At 42.4% G+C, this 22,677-nt stretch overlaps 1 protein-coding gene across 1 annotated transcript in view; it reads right to left on the bottom strand.

Annotated features, from left to right (window-relative positions):
* TAOK1 (TAO kinase 1) overlaps positions 1-22,677 on the bottom strand; it is a 3,628,992-nt gene that overhangs the window by 1,761,690 nt on the left and 1,844,625 nt on the right. The window lies entirely within an intron of this gene.

Raw genomic sequence — 22,677 nt, 5'->3', positions numbered from 1 at the left:
GATTCTCCCTGTGAGGGGATTAGTGCAAAGTAGTTGCTGCATTTGTTGTTTAGGGGAGACACAAAAAGATTGCAAAAAGGCTGGCCCTATTGGCAGAAAATCATTTCCATCACATTCTTGCTGAAAGACCACTCGTGAGGTACACGAATACACCTGCTCAGCTCATCTGCTATCACGCTGGACTTCGCCAGAATACGCTTTGCTATAAGAAAGCAGTTGGATGACACTGTCCACTGCCACACCCTGAGCACTTCTCGACAAAGAGGTAAGATCTGGTCCAGCCCTGTTTGCTGATGTACCAAACTACTGACATATTGTCCATTTGAATTGCAACTGTCCCAGAGGGGAAAGCATCTTGAAAGGCCTAAAATGCTAAAAGCACTCTACAACATTGATATGCAAGTTTGTCTCTTCGGGGGACCAAGTGCCTTGAACTATTTTCCCCAGATAATGCCCCCACCCCAACTGTGACACGTCTGTGGTCACCATGGCCTTGGGCTGAGGGAGGATGAGTGGACGGCCTTGTAAAACCTGATCCGACTGAACCCACCACCCGAGATCTCTCTTGCATGTGTGGGTGATTCATATTGGAGTTGACATGGGTTGGTACAGTATTGACCACTGTGTTGCTAGCATCCCCTGTAAAATCTTCATGTAAGATTTGGCTAACGGTACTAGAGCTACAGCTGCTGCCAATGAACCAGGAGCTTGAAGAACCAAATGGGCTGAAATCCTGGAACTGCAGATTACGTTTCTGACCTGTAATCTTATTATCTGAACTCTTAAGGGAAGCAGAGAAGCTATGGCTGATTTTGTGTTGAGAAATGCTCCTATGAATTCTAAACTCTGAGTCGGCTTTAGTTGAGATTTTTCGGAGTTTGTGGTTATCCCCAGAAGAGAACATGTCTGGAGAACCTGGTCTTCTGCCTTTAGCAGATGATGCCTGGGCAGGGGGGAAATGAGCCAGTCGTCTAAATATAGAAACACCCAGAATCCCTGCAGTGAGCTGCAACTACTGCCATGCACTTGGTAAACACCCTGGGGGTTGTGGTGAGACCAAAGGGCAGAACTTTGAAATGCCAATGACTGGCTCCCAGCTGGAAGCTTAAGTACCTTATGGACTGTCTGTTCATCTTTATGTGATAGTATGCATCCTAAAGGTCTATACAGCACAGCCACTCGTCCTTGCCCAAAAAGGGGAGAATGGACTGAAGTGACACCATCCGGAACATGGTGCGTCAAACTGACTTGTTTAAGCTGCTGAGATCCAAAATTGGTCTCCAGTTCCCTATTTACTTTGGCACTAAAAATAACCTTGAGTAAGTTTTGGATTCTATCTGGTCTGGTGGGACCTATTGGATAACTTTTTCTAGCAGCCTTTGCACCTGAATTGCTGCTTGTTCCCTCTGCCTGGGTGGAACATTGGGGATTTTTCTTGAAGTCAGAGGGAGGAAGGGAAAATGGTATTACATAACTTCTGGAAAATATCCTCTGCACCTAAGTATCTGTTGTTTCTAGCCAGGCTGTTTGGTGCAGGGATAGCCAACTCGACTGCCTCCAGAGGAAGGCAACTGGGCCTCCTTTCAGAAACACTGGAAGGGTCTGCCAAAAAAAATCTTCTGACCCTTAGTTTTGCAGGCCAGCTCTGCCATGGGTTCATAGGTTAGTACTAGGCTAGCAGCCCTAGGGCCTATACAAGCCTAGCCATAACAATTCCCTGGCTATTTCTTCCCACACTATTTACTTCCTAGACCCCTGTCTAGCAGGGCGACTGACGTGATCCCCAGGGTGAATTTCCTTTCTCCCATCCAATCATCAAGGTTCCTTTTGAAGAGGGCCAAAGAAGCACTCTGCTTGACATGTATGGGCAAGTCTATTACAGAGTCTGGGGAGTCTCTGGGTCAGGAACCTATCCCTCCAGCATGTTTTGTTTATTGTGATGACAAGGTTTAGATCCCTGGAGCATGTGGCTCTGAGGGATTGGGATTTCTTTAAGTGTAGCATGTCCAACAGCTCTGGGTTTGACATGGCCTTGTATGTTAAGCAGAGATCGCCTCTGAGTAGACGATATGTGACAGAGTATAGCTGGAGATTTTTAAGGCAGTCAGCATAGGGCATCTGCTTTAGGCCTGTGACTCTTAGTGAGATATTTCTGCGGCCTTTCCAGGGGGAAGGTGTCTACCATTGGAGTCCCCCCCCCCCCCTTAGCCCTGGGGGAACTACCTCCACATATGTCCTGGAAAGGTCCCTGGGACTTTTTTAATCCCTTTTTTCCACCACCTCATCGATTCCTGGAAAAGGATCTTTGAGGGGCAAAAAAATGCACGCCCACAGCAGGCAGGGTCTTTCTGTCCTTTTCACACCTGGATAATGTGTCTTACCTTGGGGCCAAAGATGTGCCATCAAAAGAAGCACGGACGAATGAAGACTTGAAGTTCTCCACAAAAATCACATAAGCACATCCAGGCGTGCCTCCTTATGGAAATGCCTGAACCCACTGCCTTGAGGTTCCTTTGGCTATGTGCGAAATCAGCCTCATGGAAGAACTGGAAATTGACTGCAAGGCAGCCAACTTAGTAGTCACAGATGCTTGCACTTCTTCAGAAACAAATCCTGAGAGGGTGTCAGAAAGTGCCATAATCAGGTCTCTCTGTAACTTGGTGAAATGTGCCAGATAGTTTAGTGTCCTTAAAGTGAAGGTCACTGAAGCACAGACATGCTTCCCAAACCTGCCCATCGCCCAAGACTCCTTGTTGGGGGGGGGGGGGAGATGAACTGTGGAACTCTCCTCAGCAAGTTCCTCCTTAGTGGCTGCTGCCACAACCATGGCATCAACAGGTACCCCTTTTGCCCAAAACTGCTTGTCCTCTGGTGCAGCCGTAATTCTGTCAGGTCTCTGAGGTATTGGTTCAATGGCATCAGGATCCTTCCATGCCTGCTGAGAGATCAACTCAATGAGCTCATTGGCAGTCGGAGTCGCCCAGGAGGTAGACTGGCCAGTACCAAAAACTTCCAGGAATACAGATTCCTCAGATGAAAGTTTGCTGGATTTCCAGCCATCTCTCTGTTTTAGAATTTCAAGGATGTCACCAAATGAGACATCTTCAGGAGATGACCGTGGGGACCTTTCACCTTCAAAGTCTGTATCTTCTGTGATAGACTACTCTAGCTAGTCCAAGTGTTTCTTCTTGCAAGTCTTACTAGGGACCTCCTTAGTGGGATGCTCTGGGGAGGTATCAGAAGTAATTGGGGCACCCTGTTGGGTACCAGTTTTCCCTGTGGAAAAGAAGGGTGAGACTCCAATCACAGAAACGTCAAGGCTGCAGACTGAGGATCCAACGGGGTAGGAACCATCTATGTCTCTGAGGCAGACAACACTCTCTCCACGGCCTCAAAGACAGATCTCCCCAGAGAGGGATAGCACCCTGAATCCAAAAAGGCAAGCTTTTGGATAGATGCCTCTCCCTGCTCCAAGGATAATCTCCCTGAGAAAGATGTCTGAGCCAAACTAACCTGTGCCAAGGCTCCGAGGTACAGGCATGGCTCTGATAAGAGTTGACTCCAGCACCTCATATCTGACAGGGCAGCCTCTGCTCCGAGAGCTCTGCGGATCTCACTGAAGTAATCAGAGTAAACCTCAGATCTGAGGCAGACAGAGCCGGGCAGCTCGGACCCAATGACTCAGACAGTGGAAAGATTCAGAGGAGGAACTGGAAGGGAGGGTGTAGTAGAAGGACAGACCTCCTGACCCAAAAGGGTAGGAACCAAAGAAACACCTATGAGAACTCGCAATGAGAGAATTCTTCTTACCAATCTCTCCATGACATCTTCTGTTAAGGGTCCTGCAAGAGTGAGTGGAAATTACCCAAGGGGACCTAGGTCTCTCCAAAAAGGTGGAATGAACTCTGGAGAGAACTGGGTCCACTGCAGTAGAATATCTGGTCCTTGGGAGGTAAGAGATACTGGAGGCTGCATCGGATCCAAAGAAATCTTTCTTCTTTAAGTTTTGGATCAGATGACTCTCTTCCTTTGCTTCGGATCTGAGGTCTCATCCACTAGTTTAGATTTTTTCCTTGTACGATCCCAAGGGGAGGTCAGATCGGAAGAAGGTCTTTTCTTTGATTGTTCCGAAGCTTTGGAAGAGGATGTAGAAGGGCTCAGAGAATAAGATATAAGCTTTTTTTGACTTCTCAGTTGACAGAACTCCAGATAACGCCTCTCCGAAAGAAGGTAGCAACCCTTTTAAAATCAATTTATTCTTGCATTCAACCAGGGCCCTAGGGTTGAAAGCATGAGAAATGTAGCAGTCCTCTTGTAGATGAAGCGTTCCTAAGCAGTACACACAACATGTGTGCATCAGAAAACAGTATCTTGTGCCACCACTTAAGGCATTTCTTAAACCCAACTGGGCCTCCCTCTCTCTCTGCCATTTTAGAACAATTAGTGGGGAAAAAACACCAGATATTAAGCTAAGAGAAAGCAATTTTTTTTTTTTTTTTTTTTTGGAAATCAGAGAGAAACAAAAATTGCCAGCAATGGTAATAAAGAGCTACACAGAGTATAGAAAAAGGGAAAGAATACTAACGATAGTATCCAAGATACAGTAATGTACGAGAGGAAAAGAAGGGGCAGACAATATTTTAATCAGGAAAGGACTGTGAAGCAGAAGGTAAGAGTTAAATAAACCTAAGAATTTAGTGTTTTTTTGTAATAAACGAGATAAATTCAGAAAAATAAAGACTTACCTGCTTGAGAGTAATGGTCACCACATCTTTTGTGTAGAGCGGCAAATGAGATCTGAGGTTTTTGAGGTTGGTGCACTGTGGAATGAGGGAGAAGCTTAAGAATTTTTGGATGCCATGATCTTTAGCAACGGCTGAGTCATATCCGAGGGATCAGATATGAACTCATAAGTTGAGGGCAGAATGTAAATTGACAACATTACATCACATGTTTAAGTTTTTGTTTCTTTTTGACAGGAATTTCGGAAGAAATAGAATATTGTCACAAAAAGCTTCTCTAGAGATGGGCACAACTTTCTGCTGGAAAGAATGGCATTCTCTGCACCTCTCACAGGGCCAACAAGAGTGGCTCACCTTTGACCACCGAGAGCACTCCAACAGCCACAGAGGACAACTCTAACCTCAAGTCTATGTTGGCTGCAGGGACTACACCAGTGAAACCCAAGGAAAAGATGAGTGGTTTGAAGAATCCACTTTGGCCAGAGCAGAGTCACCCACCTTTGATGAGGTACTTTAGCAGTCTGCTGTGATAGCAAAGGTGGAATAAAAATGCACTTGGCTGGAAGTAGGAAGAAAGTACAGTTGTGTACACTTATCATAAATGTAGATGTTCGAGTGTACTCACTGTTGCAGTCATCACATTTGGGTTATCCTGCCAGGGTAGCCCTCCCCTGGCCTAAATACCAGAGAATTAGTATTTCTGCGTCGCTTGCTGTCACTTGAGGATTGACGTCAGGTAGTCAGTAGTATAAAGTAAGGCAGCCGATGCCATTACATCAGTTTTTCTTGCCCTAACTTGTCAGGAGCCCCCAAGTAGGAGGCCAGGCTCTGGTGGAAGAACCTCACCAGTGGAAACTAAATATCAATATGTCCCTTGTAAAGAAAGGGGAACAATAAGGAAGAATGGTAATAAAGGAGAAAGAGAAGAAAGGGGGATGGAGGGAGGGAACCCAGAACTGCAACAGTGAATACACTAACATCTACATTTATGGTAAGTGTACATAACTCTACTATGTTCTTCGTATTTCACTGTTGCAGTCATCACATTTGGGTTGATTCCCAAAGCTGAGGAAATGGGTGGAGGCAGTCAAGGAAACTAGGGGCTGTCTAGGATGCCCTGCAAGACTGCAGAGGCAAACTCTACCCTGGATTTGGAGAAGAGGGGCAGGTGGTAATGCTTGGTAAAAGTGTGAACAGATGTCCAGGTGGCAGCCTCCAGGATGTCCCTGGTGGGGACTCCTCTGAGGAAAGCTGCAGAGGTGGAGGCTGCTCTGGTGGAGTGTGTCCTGACCCCCTTGGGGGGAAGCTTTCCATGCTGTTTGCAAAAGAAATGGATGAAGTGTGCTATCCATTTGGAAATGTTTTGCTAGGGGTTGGCTTTGCCTTCTGCCCTGTAGCAAAGCTAACCAGTAATTGATCAGACTTTCTGAAGGATTTAGTCCTGTCTAGATAGAATCTGAGCTGTCTGTGCACATCTAGAGAGTGAAGAATCCTTTCCCCCTTGTTCTAGGGATTCGGAAAAAAGGTGGGCAAATGAATGGATTGGTTGAGAGCCACACTGGAGACCACCTTGGTCAGAAGGATGGGTTAGTTCTGAGGTATACCCTGTCTGCATGTAAGATGATGAAGGGTTCCACAACCATGAGTGCTTGCAGCTCAGACTCTTCTGGCTGAAATGATGGCCAGAAGGAATGCCATCTTCCAGGAGAGAAATTGTAGCTCTGCAGAAGAAGTTGGTTTATAAGGGGGCAGGGCGAGCTTTTCCAATACAAAGTTAAGGTCCCAAGCTGGTGTTGGTGCCCTTCTGGGTGGCCTCAAGTTGCTAGCCCCTCTTAGGAACTGTTTGACCAAAGGATGTGAGGAAAAGGGGCTGGTCAGTGTGAAAATGTGCAGAAATAGCAGAGGCATGAATTTTTATAGAGGAGAAAGAGACGCCACTGTGTAGTAGGTCAGCTAAATATTCCAGGATGAGAGGGAGGGAGGACTGTGCCGCATTGTCTCCCTTAGCCTGGATCCAGGTGCAGAACCTTTTCCATTTTTCAGCATAAAACTTTCTGGTGCTAGGGCGTCTGGCCTCAAGGATAACATCCAGAACCTGTTTACTGAGGTTGGCAGATTGGTTTGGGGTTATGGAATAAACCAAACTGAGTGTCTGCAATTGGGGATGCATGAATTTCCCTTCCCTCTGGGTCAGGAGGTTTGGAATCTGAGCAAGATGCCAGCAAGGACAGGCTGCGCAGCAAGGGGTACCAGTGTTGACGGGGCCAGTCTGGAGCTATAAGAATGGTCCTTGGTCCTTGGTTTTTCCTCTCTTATTTTGATCAGTACCCTGGGGATGAGATGTAGGGGAAGAAAGGCATAGACCGATAGATTGACCCAGGGGAAGGATAGGGGATCCACTTACCAAGCCATGCAGTGATGCTCCCTGGTGCAGAATTTGCTGAGCTAATGGTTGGTGTGGGAGGCAAAGAAGTTGACCTTCGGGGTTCCCCATTTCTGAGTTATTAGGGTGAAGGTACTTCTGTTGAGTTGCCACTCGTGTAGGTCCAGAAAATTTCTGCTTAATTGGTCTGCCAGAGAGTTGAGAGAGCCTGGTAGGAATTGTGCTAACAGGTGTAATTGCATGGCAGAGGCTGTGTGCCAAAGGGTCATGGCCAGCCTGCATAGAGGGTAGGAGCGAGTCCCTCCCTGCTTGTTGATGTACCACATCCCAGTGGTGGTGTCTGTTTTAATCAGGAGAGCCCCTGGAGAGAGAAGGGGCTGGAAAGCTATCAAGGCATGCTGAACAGCCATCATCTTTTTGACTGATGTGCAGAGGGATTTGCTGTGGGCTCCATTGGCCCTGTATGCACCTATCGTCTAGGTGTGCACCCCAAGAATAGTCAGATGAGTCTGTTGTGAGGGTCTGGGCGGCAGGGGGTCGGGAGAAAGGCAGTCCCTTGTTGAGGAAGCATGCTGTTGCCACCAAAGAACATTTTTTCTGAGGCAAGGAATTATAAGTAGAAGAATTTCCAGGTCTTGAGAGTGTTGACAGCAAAGGCTCTTTAGGTACCACTGACGTTTCCTCATATGCAGTCTGGCATATGGAATGAGTAGTATGCAAGATGCCATGAACCCCAGAGCTTGCAGGATCTTCCTTGCAGTTAGCTGGGGCCTGGTGGCTAGTTGAGAGAAGTAGGTTGTCAGGAAAATTCGTTTTCCTGGTGTAAGGTATGCCATTCTGGGATGCTGTGTCCAGATTTAATCCCAGTTGAATTTCTTTTCTTTGATTGCGTACCCTAAAGTGGTTAGGAGGGTCTTTACAAAGGCCAGGGTGCTTGAGCAGCTTTTCCTGTCTGTCTGCCTGAATAAGGCAGTCATCCAAGTATGAGTAAATCTGAATATTTCTTTGTAGAAGGCAATGGCCGGAGCCACACATTTTGTGAAAACTCTGGGAGCAGTAGATAAGCCAAAGGGAAGCACAGAGAACTGAAAGTGTTGAGATCCTGCCCTGAAGCGGAAATATTTTCTGCATGATTACCTGATAGGAATGCAGAGGTAAGCCTCTTTTAGATCTAGGGTGGCTAGCCATGCATCCTAGGAAAGCATGGGTAGCAGCTGCTGGAGGGTGAGCAGTTTGAATTTTGGGATCACCAGGAAGGTGTTTAGAACGGATAGATCAAGGATGGGGCGCCAGGTGCCCTCTTTTCTAGGTACCAGAAATAGTCTGGAGTAGAAACCTTGGCCTATCTCTGTTCTGCAGGAACATGCTCTACTGCCCTCATAGAGAGCAGGGAAAGGATTTGCTTTTGAGTCTCTGCCCACTGATTTAGAGGTAGATCTGGGAACCCTTTTGGGGTTGGAAGGGTGTGGAAGGAAAATTTGTATCCCTGAGACACAATGTTCAGAACCCAGTAGTCCTTGGTAACGGCGACCCAGGTGCTTGAGTGAAAGGAGAGTTTTCCTCCTAGGGGTAAGTGAAGGTGGGCAGAGGGAAGGGGTGGAGGAGGTGAGTCACTGAGTTCTTGCCATAAGGGGGTGGCTAAGAACTCCCTGGTTTTGAAGTGGAGGTAGTCCACTGCTTAGATCTCTGCATTCCCTGTGGCTGCTGTCAGGAGGGGTCTGTTACCACGCGGCCTAGGCTGGGCCAGTTTACTGGTAGCAGGAAAGGACTAGTGTTTGGAGGGACAATGCCTGCTCAACCTAGGGAGCTGGATCTGCAAGAAATCCGTAACTGTTTGCAAAGATTTTGCTTTTTCTTCCATCTTTTTTAAGGCCTCTTCTGCCTTAGTGTCAAATAAGTTATCTTTGTGAAAGGGGGCATCCAACAATTTAGATCTGACATGGTCTGGCAGAGGCTGTTCCTTAAGCCATGCATGCCTTCTAATGACAGATCCAGTGACTGCTGCCCTGCAAGAAGCTTCTAGGGCGTCAAAACCACAGTGCAAGGTGTGTTTAGTTACTTGACTTGCAGAATGCATTAACTCTTGTAAATCTTTAGATTCTGCACAAGCAGGAAAGGAAGACATTTTTTGTTTAAGGAGTTCCAAGGTATGCTGCTGAAATTTCAGCACATGGAAATGACAATTTAGTGCCCTGATAGCAAGAGTAGCTGAGGTGTATACCTTTTTACCCCATCTGTCCAATGCTCGGGAATCCCTGTCTGAGGGGGTGGGATTCTTAGCAGAGATTGCTTTATTCCCTTTTGGCCCTTGAGAAATGACCTCAGGGTCAGCTGTAGGATTTTTATAAAGATATCTGTGTGAGTCAGGGACTCTAGTACCCATCTGCTTTTCTGGGAGCTGGAGGAAAGGAGTCAGGAATCAAGCTGGATTCCAGGAAAACATCCTCCGCAACATCCAGGACTGGGAGGATGGCCAAGGGTCTGTGTTGTGGAAGACCTAGGAATTCCCTGAGTCTCTTTTTAGACTGAGGGTAGTCCTGACTCTCCCACTGAAAATGCTCCCTTAAAGTATGCAGGGTTTTCCCAAAGGAAAAATCCTCTCGGGAAGAGGCTGAAGGAATGGAATCCTCTGCATCAGAATCCTCGTTAAGTGGAGAGGGGTTGAATGTTTTCATATTCAGATGCATCAGATTCATCTGACTCTTGTACAGACAAAACTACAGCTCTGCTGTCGGATGGCTTTCTGAAGCCATATCAGAATTCAAAGACTGTAAGAGAAAATATCTGGCTACAATAAGGGCCAGACGATGGATAGTTATGGCATTGAACAAAGCACAGAAGCAACAACGTCGGACATAGTGGTCTGGGCCTAAACAATTGATGCATTAAGAGTGGAAGTCTTGGTGTGGTATTTGCTTTTCACAGGCGAGACGATTAATCTTTTCTGACATCGATTAGTGCAAGAAAAAAGGCTCCCCAATGGGGTACTTAGCTTTAGAAGACTTCAACTTCAATTCGTTAGACGAAAACTCAGTTAGCGGCCAGTCAGCACTCGTGCGAACTGCTTCTGCTTAGGGCTCCACGGCAAGAAAGACTGATGTAATGGCATCAGCTGCCTTATTTTATACTACTGACGACCTGACGTCAGTCCTCAAGCGACAGCAACTGACGCAGAAATACCAAGTCTCTGGTATTTGGCCCGGCCAAGGGCTATCCTGGCAGGGATAACCCAAATGTGATGACTGCATTAGTGAAATACAAAGAACATCTGAGGAACCAGTAGGCTGTTCTGCAGTTAAACTGACTCACGGGGATGCCTAGCAGCAATAATCAGTAAAACAGTGATGTGGTAAAAGTTCCTTTCCCCCCTGTTATAGTAAAAAACAGTTTAAATACCCCCACCCCAAAAGTAAAATAAACCAATTTTCCCCAAAGTATTTTAAAATAAGTTTTCACAACTTTTAACACCTTTATTAAATTATCACTTAAGAGATAGGCAAACATACATTTACATAAAATAAGACAAACCATATTAACAAGTTCCAAACAGTATACAAGGCAAATCTGCATAAAACAAACCATATTAACATATTCCTAATTAGTTTTATAAAAAAATATGTGATGTAAAAGGTCAATCCAACATGACAAATTTCTCAATTCTTGCCATCCCCCTTAAATCTTACTTCACCTCCCTTCCATTTTTTTCTATGAAGTTTGCTCCTACCCTTTTCTAAAGATCCCACTTCCAGTTCTTTTATCCCTGTTACAATATTCAATACTAATACAGTTGATTTAGACATTAATTTCCATTTTCTAGTAAAGGCTTTTTGGCAGCCACCAGAATTACCTTAATAGGTCTAGGCAATTCAGATCTTGCATCCCAGCTCAAAAAAATAATTTCCTTTATTACACCCAATTGCCCACTCAGTATTTCTGACAGAGTACTCTCTAGGAATTCTTTAAAGTCTGCCAACTCATTACACTCCTAAAACATATGTTCCAAGTTACATCCTTCTTCCCCATCACATCTCCAATATTTGCCATCTACCTGAATAAAATTTCTTTGTGGAGTCTGCTTAGGGTATAAAAATACATAAGAGTATACCTCCTAGCAAAATCTTAAACCTCTTTGTTGCATACATGGGAGCCATACATATGCCCTCCCACTGCTTCCTTGTGAACTGCTTATTCAAGCTCTTTCCAAACTTTTCTAACTTACTCTGATTCCTATAGTTAGCTTGCAATATTTTAAATGCCCTACTTCCCATCATTTTTTAACAGGAGCTTTTATTCTAGATTCAACTAAAAACTCTTGTATAAGAGCAGGTCTTCAACTTAGGATTCCTCTATCCCTTTCTCATTGCCTATCAATCCCTGATAGGGAAAGGCAGTCTAACTTGCAGTCCAAAGGTCTTCTTGGCCTCTTCCCATTCTATTACCTTTCCCTCTCTACCTATTTTCTCTCAATACCTTGGTACCTCTGCCAGTTTTCTCCAATAAATTCCAACCTCCTCTTGCCTATTCTTTGTACCCCTAATTACAGTCATCTCTGCTGGCAGAAATCTCTTTTCTCCATTTAAGTGTTGGCTTAGTTCTTAGAATACTTTCTGCTAATTTACGTATATAATATTCTGTATGTCTGTTATTCTTAAGGATTTTCATCCAAAATCCCACGCTCTCCTTATTTCACAAATTTTCTGTTTCATTGTCATCCCTTTTCTGCTCTGAACTACAGTGGTCTGCTTGTGTTATGTATATGAACCTCAACTATGTAGCTCAGAAATATCTCTTCAAATCATGTAATCTTAAGTTGATCCATTTAAAAGAACAAGGTGGCTTATCTCACACCGCATTTGACTTTTCCCCCTTCCAGATAAATTCCTTCATAGGTTCATAGATTAGTACTAAGCTAACTGCCTTTGCGAGCCATTTTTAAGCCTAGCCAATTATCCCTTGTGAGACTCAAACCCTGCACTGTGTGCTTGTAAGGCAAACACCTTAACCATTAGGCCACCCTCTCCTTCAACTCTTCATTATTGCCCACTTCTTTGACTGATAAAAATATGCCTGACCTATGTATAAAACTAAAGGGACTAAACATTTTCACTGTTCGTGTGGTTATATTCATATCCATAAAACTAAAGGGACTAAACATTTTCACTGCTTGTATGTTGCTATTCCTATCCACAAACGAGCTTCCACCTTCTCAGTTTTTATAATATCATTTTAGTCACTTCCCCTCATATCCTTAGCTGCCATAACAGAAGCCTTTTATAATCCTCCATACTCTTAAATACTTCATTTTACTGTGTCCCCATAAATATGGGTATTGTTGGACCAATCCATGTATGGGTACATAATTTAAAGCTATAGCCTTTGTTTTATATTCACTATTTTTATATCCCGAAAAGACTTGAAACTGTCTCAAGATATTCCACAACATTGAGATGTCCTTTTCTGGTTTTAACAGGAATAAAATAATACTATATGCAAATAAAGCCAACTTTTCTTGATTACCATACAAGTTATATCCTTGAATTTCTGAGTTCTTATTTTCTTTGCCAATGGCTCAAAATATAAAGCAAATAAAGTGGAAAGAGGATACCCCTGCTTGGTTCCTGTGTTCATACACAACGTGGCAGAGAACAACTCTCCTAATTAACCTTATCATTGTGTCAGGGAATGCAAATGCTTCTACTGCCCTATTCATAAAATCCAAGCTTACTCTGCCAAATGCTTTTGCAGCATCAAGACCCTCAAACAACTGCAGTATTCTCTATTATACCATGACCCTCCCAAAACGTGCACGCTGATTGGCCAGCGTGCACATTGTAAATCGAGTTATACTAATGGAAAAAGGTCTGGTCGCCCGGACTTTTTTCCATTAGTATAACTTTACTTTTAAAACACTGTCTCTCCATGTTAAATGGGTTTAACATAGCGAGACAGCTTTAAAATAAGCAACGGAGATCTCCGTTGCTTATTTTAAAGCTGTCTCGCTATGCTAAACCCATTTAACATAGCGAGACAGGTTTTAAAGCAACGGAGAAAGCAAGATCTCCGTTGCTTTTTTTACTGTTTCGCTATGTTAAATGGGTTTAACATAGCGAGACAGTTTTAAAATAAGCAATGGACATCTCCGTTGCTTATTTTAAAGCTGTCTCGCTATGTTAAACCCATTTAACATAGCAAAACAGTAAAAAAAAAAGCAACAGAGATCTTGCTTTCTCAGTTGCCTTTGCCCACAGCTCTGATGTACTGCGCAGGCGCGCAGTACATCAGAACTGCCGCGGATTCCAGACATCTGCGGAAGGGCAGTAAACAGGCATTATACTATGCCATTATTTAAGAAAAGTAATAGTTTCTTTTCTTAAATAATGTCATGGTATAATAGCAATAACCCACTTCTGGGTGTGGGTAATGCTGTATTTACCCACGGTTGGCTTTGTTTGGTCCTCGGCTTCACTGGGACCAAACCACGCCAACCGTGGGTAAATCCAGCATTACCCACAACCAGGCGTGGGTTATTGCTATAATACTCTCTAGGGAATTTTCATCATTATTCAATTAATGTTATCAAATGGTTTCCTCCCCTCCACAAAACCACAATGATCCATATATACCAATTTTGGTAACACCTTCATCATTCTTTTAGTTATTATAGATGTAAGCACATTATAATCACGGTTTAAAACTGAAATGGGCCTATATGAAGTTGGGTCTGATGGGTCTTTACAGTATAGGTATTACAGACAACAAACACAGCTTTCTTCCAGTATGCTGGTGCTTCCCCTCCTTTTAAAATACTGTTAAACAAAACCTTTCAAATCTATCACTTTCTTCCCTCCTAGCTTCCAACCTTCCACCCTAATACAATCTTTTTCTGAAGACATTTTTAGCTCTTCTCCTCCTATCTTAACCGTTAATTCTTGAGACTCATCTACCTATAACCTTGGTACACTTGTGTCTTCACAAACAATGCCATTTGTGCTCTTTGTTAATTTCCACATCTCTCTGCTTTATAAAAATTTTCATAAAATTTCCAAAATATCTGTAATAACCCTTCAGGATCTCCAGTTCATCTTCTTGTTATAGGCTCCTTAAATTTGACAATAACCCTATTTTATGTTGCCTAAGCCACTATGGTAAAAGTTTTTCTGCTCTGGAGTTATCAAACAGTTGCTTAACAGCATTTTTAAAATTCATGCATATCATCAAGATACTCCCTTATTTTCTCTTTAGCACTTTGCAATTATGCCTCTTCATCTTCTGTGAGATTCCCCTTATTCTGCAACACTTTAAAATTTATCAGCCCCTCTCAATAATTCCCGTTACTCTGTAACCATCTCTCTTTCTCTTATTTCTTCCACATTTTTAAACTCCACTTTCATTTTACTGCATTCACTAGCTATAACTTCTGAAGACATTTCTGTCTTCATTAACAACTCTCAAATAATTTCCACTACCCATTTCTTATATTTCTCTTTTTAACAGGTAGGTGGGGAAATGCCAGCGTCCCATTTTTTTACTTCATTGATCCTGCATTTGTATCTTGTTTGTTACTGGCATATGATCTGAAATATTCTAGTCTAGCCCAGTTATTTATTTTACCTTGGGGAATAATATGTAAATTCTCTCAAAGTTCCTACTATTGAATTCCCATCTTCCATACCAAAGATTTTCATTTACATTTAATAAATCTGCCCTATTTTTTCCCTTCTAGGTCCCCCAGACACATCCTCACTGTTTAAGTTCCCTAACAGCAGTTTTAGGTGGAATATAAATACACGCCAGAGTAATTCTCATCCCTTGGCAGTAGCCCCTTACTACTACAAATCTACCACTGTCATATTTTTCCCCTTCTTCTATCACTATTGGTGATCCACTAGCAATTAATGTAAAACCATTCCCCTTTTCCTTTGTCCCCGATACTCTGCTGAATATTCATCCTGAAATCCTTTATCAAATTCACATGCTCACTTCTTTCCATACATCTTTCCTACAGCACCATTATTTGTACTCTGCATTTCTTAATATAATTCAATACTTTTTCCTTTTTGTCTATACCTATGAGGCATACCTCTCAACCTCTTACTGCAAGAAATATGGACAAAGACTAAAATAATATAGGGACAAAGGCCCCAAAATAGGGACAAATTTTAAATACTGCTCTCAAACTTAGAAAGTTGCTAGAACAACAAGACTTGCATCAGTATTCGTTTTCTGAAGGATAGGAAGTCTGGAATACAAATGCATGTTACTACTTAGTACCTTCAATCCTCAGTGGTTTGTCGGAAAACCTCAAATTGTATGAGGAACAGACCAAAAATAGGAGGCAAAAAATGTAGGCATTCTGCAAAAATCTGGAGAGTTGACAGGTATACTGTGAGGTCATTCATATTCCAAAACTTTATGGAAACAGTGACCATTGCAATAAGAAGTTATTTCCACATATACTATATTACAGTTTTAATAATCTATTCCTAGCTTTTGTGTTACATGCACCCACTAATATTTGGCAGTTTGGTCTGTTATACTGTTTTCTTACCTCCATTTGAACCTGTTACGTTTTACATGACTTACTTTAATAAAAGTCCTAAAAAATATATATATAAATATATATATATATATATATATATATATATATATATATATATATATATACACACACACACACACACACACCCCCAGAACACCCAGTAACATTACTTTAAACCAAAAATATAAAACTATGTACACCATCAAATAACTAAGTTTTACCGGCCTGATAATTTGCAACCACAGGCATTACACCTAACCTAAAATTAAGACAGTCCATGCTTAAGATACATGCATGTTATTCCTGTGTTCCTACTTAACACTAACTGTTGTCTGTTCTTGTCTTATTATTTTCCATCCAGATGTGAAAAAGATCTTATAAGCTTTCAGAAAACATCAACTTTCAGCCATAAAAAAGTGTTCTAGATTTTATGTACAGCTGTCCACAGCTGCAGACTTCTAAACTCACAACAAACCTTTGCTAAAGGAAAACTTTTCATTACATTCAGTGTTTTCTTATTTACTTGCTTACACAAAAAAAACTTACAGATTAAGCCAAGGGCCTTAATGCAGACAGCCACCAATGCAAAAGTTAAGAGAAAACCTATCACCTGTACATATGTTATAATCTGTGCATTTTACAATCCATCCCCCATCTCAACAACCCAAGATTACAGCATATTAACTTAAACATGCTTTTGTCCAACCTTTCTCTTTTAACACTATAATGCCTACATTTTTAAAACTAAGAAAAAAAGTACTTGTTTACTTTAGTATCTTTACCACATACAACTGAAAATGCTTTACTACAGGACATGCAATTTATACCATGAAATGTTTTATACAATTACTGTTAAAAACAAAAACTGCATTACTCATTAGTTTCCCCCTTCTCCTTGGCGTCCTTCCAAACATTAAGGACACAAAGTGGGGTATATACTTTCCAGTTCACCACAAGTTTAAAGTCAATAAAAGTAGAGTCTATCCACTTTTTCTTGTGAAGCCATATTTCACAAATGCGACTAATACTTTATATATAATCTCACGCTTATTCACTAATTTCAGTTTTGCTGGTCTACTTCCTGTTTATTTCCATCTCCTAAGCCCAGACTCTGGTTCAAGACAAGGTAATCCTGATTCTTCTAGTTAACTTCTGTGCTTTCTCTCTCTCTCAAGCATTTTTCTTTGGAACACTGGAAAAGGTTTCACTGTCGGTCTCTCTTTGACCATTATCATCAGTAGAATGAGAAGTACAGTCTCTTTACGTTACATGGCTCACTTTTTGTTGGACAAAAATTCGTATTTCCTCCTTAGCTTGTTCTGCATTAAAAAATTACTTTGATCCTCCATGAAAAAAAATATTGTGAAGACATAAGAATAGAGAAGCTTGAATCTCACACTTGCCTCTCGACATTTCCCGATTGCTAAAATAAATCTGCTTCTCTTCTGCCTGGTATACAGTGAACAACTTCCATAAATACTCAGTTTTGTCAAGATCAACTCTTTCTGCTGGTAAAATTGTAGCTTTACTAATACAGGTTTTGTCTGCTTTCTCATGGCCAGGTTTGAAGCATACATAGAATGTGCCCTTTCAATTAAAAAAATGTTGCTGTGAAATACCACTCCAGTTGGTTACTTGTGCTTTCTTACAGTCTGTTCCTTCAAGTTACTGTGGTACAGCATAAAATCTCAGGTTTTCCCCAAGTGCTCTGTCCTCTAAACTCTACCATTTTTTGAACTGGCTCTTTTTGAGCAGTCTCATACTCAGCTTTTTCTTCATTTCGACTTTTGATTTTTGCAGGCTTATCAATTCATCTGAATAGCTATTTAAAGCATCTTCCACTTTGCAGCCTTTTGTTATTTGAGTTCACATAAGCACATTTGATTAATTTTTCCTTAAGTCACTTATCTATTCACCTTTTCTAAATGATTTTCTTTCAGGTTCTCTAAGGTTCTTCTTTGCTGGCATCCAGGCAATGTACTTACTAGCTATTAACTGTATTTAATAGAAGTGGCAGGTTACTGGTCCTTTTTTACGCTAGGAGAGTTGAAATTAAGCTGCTGATCAGTGTGCAGCCATCTTGGAAGTCCTCGGTTTTAACAAATTTTCTACAATGAAATTTAAAAAAGTGACTCTCTTAAAAAAAAAAAAAAAAAAAAAAGTCATGTGATAGTCATTAAAAATATTATCCCAGCTTTAAAATTAATATTTTACACAAGTAGAGATTCAGTCATAAAAAAGTAAAATGGTACATTTCCCCGATAGGAACTTATCTTCCCAGCAATGGAACAGCATTAACTGACCATCAATCCTCGAAAACCCGCAAAGCATCATTCTCTTTGTCAACATAAAAGTTCTGAAGGTCCTTTGCAGCCAAACTTTATTTTTAATCAGCTCATCATCTCAAGCGGACTAATGGTTTGGGTACATGAATGGTGCCTTGAAGCTTTGTAAACTGGTCAGCTGTTGCATCTTTATCAGGAGAGAACTCGCATAGCTTACGCTACTGCAGCACTGATTCACAGGAAGAACATCAGGAGATATTTTTCTATGAATCCTGCATCATTCTTTTAAGAGGTAAAAGCAGCACTTCATGAAGAGTTGTCCGTGCTTGCTGCTTATCCTGACCTTAGGCACTCTGCATCACCCTGCATAAAGAAGTTGACAAATTACTAGCACTGATCATCAATTCATATGCACTTCAAGTGGAAAAACACTAGTTAATCCAAGGACACAACCGAATGTGTGGGTTTGTCTGTCCTAACAGACATTGGGGCAGCTTTATTTTGGACTATACTTCTCAAACACAGAAGCAGGAAATGGGCTATGGATAACCAAAAATACTGAAGACTGTAATAAGGGGAAAAGATTTTACTTTCCTGACTGTTCTCATTTTCCCACTGGCCATAAAGTCCTCCACCCATCAGCCTAAATGATCCATTAATTCACCCACAATTCCAGGCAGTGAGAGCCCTATGTCCCATTTGTTCTAAGGGTGAGGACTATGTAGTAGAGGTGGTGCCATCAGCAACTCTAAAAGAATCAGGCGCTTTCATCTTAATCTATTCCCTCTGTGCATGCTCGGCATTCAATCAATGCAGAGCATGCAGTGGGTCTTAGTGAGGACATGTAACTTGCTCTTGCAAGTGACCTAACTCCTCAGAAGACCTCTCAAGGCAAGTGCTCCTATGCCTCTATTCTCTGGACATCTGCAACTCCCCCCTTCCCCGAGAGATGTAAGAATATGTTTTTTTTTTTTGCATTTTTTTGTAATTTAACATTTTATATCAGCAAACAATACCTTTGTGTTCAATTAAGCTTTGTATAAAGGCTAATTAATGATTTTTGGCGCCTATTTTGCTATATACGGGCTTGCTCTTTAGTTTCTCATGGTTCTGATGAAATCTGTTGTATGCAGATGAAAGCGCTCAACCATATTTGTATTTGGATTTATGTGGTGATTTCGTGTTATTTCGTGTGGAATTTGAGTCGAAAATAAATTGTTTGACTGTTAACTTTCCTGAGCAGCGTTTCTCCTTGGGTACCTAGTCATTTGTTGCTGTATTTGTTCGTTTGGCTTTTTACGAGTTCTTTGGTATTAATGTAAGAATATGTTGGCTAATGTGACTTCTCTGCTTACTTTAGCAGAAGCAATCTGGTGTCAAGCAGGAATGGAAATCAAAGGAGAAGTAGACAAAAATCTGACAGCAAATGAATGTGCCAAAAAAAACAAAAAGAATATAAGGAGAAGGATCAGATAAGAAGGCAAGAAATGTGGAAAATCCATAAATACATCGGCAGATATAGAAATCTCCTGGAACAACCTCAAGTTGACCAGGATTTGACAGAGGAATGGTTAAAAAGAGGTGAGGTGAAACCAAAGGATGAAAGTTTAACACCACCAGCCCAGGATAATGGACTGTGTCACGTTGGTTTACAAGGACCACTGAACATGTGAAAAAACAGAAACTGTAGGTTCTGTTAAAAAATAATTTGAAACAGTCACACACCTTGTTGCTGGATGTGTGATAAACTCATGGCAGAGGTTCTGTGAACTGAAAACCACAATAATGTGGCAAGCCAACTGCACTGGGGATTGTGCAAACACTACAAAACATAAGTATCTGAGAAACACTGGAAAATTGAACCACAAAGCATTAAAGGAAATAATGGAAGTACATATTCTGTGGGATCACCCATTATCAACAAGAACTCTAAAAACAAATGCGAGAAAACCAAATATAGTAGTTGTAGAATAACAAGTGTGTGTACCCTTAAGAAGCATTTCCAAGATCTGTGTGCGCATATAAATACCATGCACATATTAGCTTCAGTGCCATTTTGAAGGTGCAGCCAGTGTGATAACATCTATGTACATGACAGTTTGTTTATAAATTAGCTACGTAACCTCATTTATGATGTGTTTGTATACAGAAAAGCTGCTTGAACATGAACACATAATGCTCACCTGTTTTATCCTGACCTGGCGAGTGACATGGTGTCAGAAGTGGGATGGCAAAGACTATTCTTCAGAGCCATGAGGTGCAGAGGTAATGGTGAAGGTAAACAAAGAAGAGAGAGCAAAAAAGGGCCAGAAACCAGTCAAAAGTAAAGAGAACACACACAAATGATTTATTAAGAGAGAAAAAAAGAAGTTATGTACCTACCATAACGTTCCATGTTAGTTGTCTCCTCTCACCTTCTTTCTTGCTGGTTGGGTTCAGAGCCGATCTTCAGCTCCGACTCGGCCATCTTCTAAAGCTCGAGAGCTACATACTGGGCTCGAGGTCTCCCCATATCCCATGATGCCTGGCGCTAGAAACCCAGATCTCGTTTGGTGAGACTAACATCAGACAAAGTAATGAAGGTATCATATCCTATCATACCTAAGCCTAACTACAGAGACTACTAGGTAGAGTGGGATAGTCAGAGAAGACTCAGCCAGTGTAGATCCATAGAGAAACTCTTCTTGGTCGAGTATGTTAGGGGGATGGCGGGTGGGACGCAAGAAGGAAAGCAAGAGGAGACAAATAACATGGAACGTTATGGTAGGTACATAACTTCTTTATGTTACGTTGTCTATCTCACCTTCATTCTTGCTGGTTGGGACAGCGTCCCTAGCACCTAATATCCTGGGTGGCTCAGTGGAACAGACTCTTCAGAACAGTGGAACCAAAATCAGCTCTGCTCCTGGAAACCACGTCCAGCTTATAATGGGAGATGAAAGTAAGAGGATTTGCCAATGTGGCCGCTGCACAGATAGATTCCATGGGCAACCTGGCTTGAAACGCAACAGAAGTGGCTAATGCTCTGGTGGAGTGGCCCTTAGGTTTAACAGGCAATTCTTTCTTCCTCAGCTGATAAATAAGGGTTACGATAGAAGTCAGCCACCTAGATAGTTACTTTTGATACTGGTAGGCCTTGTTTGCCCTCTGCATAAGAGAGGAAAAGCTGATCCGATTTTCTGAAGTCCTTGGTCCTATGCAAATAAAAGCGCAGTTGCCTGTGAACATCTAATTGATGTAATTTATATTCTGCCCTGTTGGAATGGTTAGGAAAAAATACAGGAAGGTCAATGGACTGGTTCAAATTATTCTCGAAGAGACCTTAGGAAGGAAGGAAGGGTTAGTCCCAAGAGCAACCCTGTCTTTGTGGAACACTAGGTATGGGGGACATATACAAAGAGCCTGCAGTTCGGAAACTCTTCTCGCTGAAGTAATTGCTACCAGAAAAAGTGTTTTCCAAGATAACTTCAAAGGACAGGAAGCTGCAGGTTCGAAGGGTGGCAAAATTAGAGAGGATAGAATCAAATTCAGATCCCACTGAGGTGGAGGATCCCTAATCGAGGGCCTGAGCAGAGTGGTTCCTTTGAGGAAGGCCTTACAAAGCTTATGAGACCATTATGCTACTTTCTGAAAGGCCAATGTGAAAATTTGAAATTGCGGCTAACTGCACTCTAATTGTAGCGGAAGCGGACCCAGAATGAAAGAGCTCCGCAAGAAATTCCAGGATGTGGTGAACAGGGGCTGAAAAAGGGTCTATATTCTTGGCCTCTGCCCAGGAAGAAAAACGTTTCCACTTACTAACGTAAGTTTTTCTAGTGGTAGACTTGTGCGATGATAAAATGATTTCACTCACTGACTGGGAGATATCAGGAAGCCTGGCTAGGGTTGGAAGTGGAGCAACCAAGCTGTGAGGTTGAGAGATTGTAAGGAATGATGCAGCCCGCCCGATTGATAGATCAGGAGGTCTGGAGCTGGATCCAGAGTCCAAGGCTGCTCGACAAGATGACTATGAAGGAACGGAAACCATATTTGTCGAGGCCAGTACGGAGCAATGAGGATCATTCTGTAACCCAATACGGTAGCTTTCTGAATCAGCTTGGGAATTAGGGGAAAGGGAGGGAAAGTGTACAGGAGTCCCTGATGCCAATCGTGGACTAGAGCGTCCCTGGGGGAATGCTCTGGATGTGGTAGGAGAGAGAAGAAGTTGCTGCATTTGCTGCTGAAGGGAGTAGCAAAGAGGTCGCAGCAAGGTTGCCCCCATTTGCGGAAGATTTGTTCCACTACTGCTTGATTCAGAGACCACTTGTGAGGCAAGAGAATAGCTCTGCTCAGCCTGTCTGCTATGACGTTGGATTTCCCAGGGATGTGCGTTGCGGTCAGAAACCATTGGGAAGACATCGCCCATTGCCAGAGTCTGAGTGCTTCTCGACATACGGAGTAGGACCTTGCTCCACCCTGCTTGTTGATGTACCATACGACTGACATATTGTCCGTTTGAATTGCAACTGTCCCAGGAGAGAGACCCGAAGAGCTTGCAACGCTAAAAGCACAGCCCTCATCTCCAAGACGTTTATGTGCAGATGGTACTCTTGAGGTTGCCAGGTACCCTGGACTGTTCTGCCCTGATAATGCCCCCCCACCCGATCAGGGAGGCATCCGTGGTCACTGTAGCAACTGGAGGGGGGGGTACAAATGGTCTGCCCAGGGGAACTGATGAGGAGACCATCC

The sequence above is a fragment of the Protopterus annectens genome, chromosome 13.part0 (genome assembly GCF_019279795.1).
Source record: "Protopterus annectens isolate FY-2018-M chromosome 13.part0, PAN1.0, whole genome shotgun sequence".
In the NCBI taxonomy this organism is placed as follows: Eukaryota; Metazoa; Chordata; order Ceratodontiformes; family Protopteridae; genus Protopterus; species Protopterus annectens.
The sequence above is the reverse complement of the archived record's forward strand: the minus strand, read 5'-3'. Positions and strand labels throughout refer to the sequence as shown.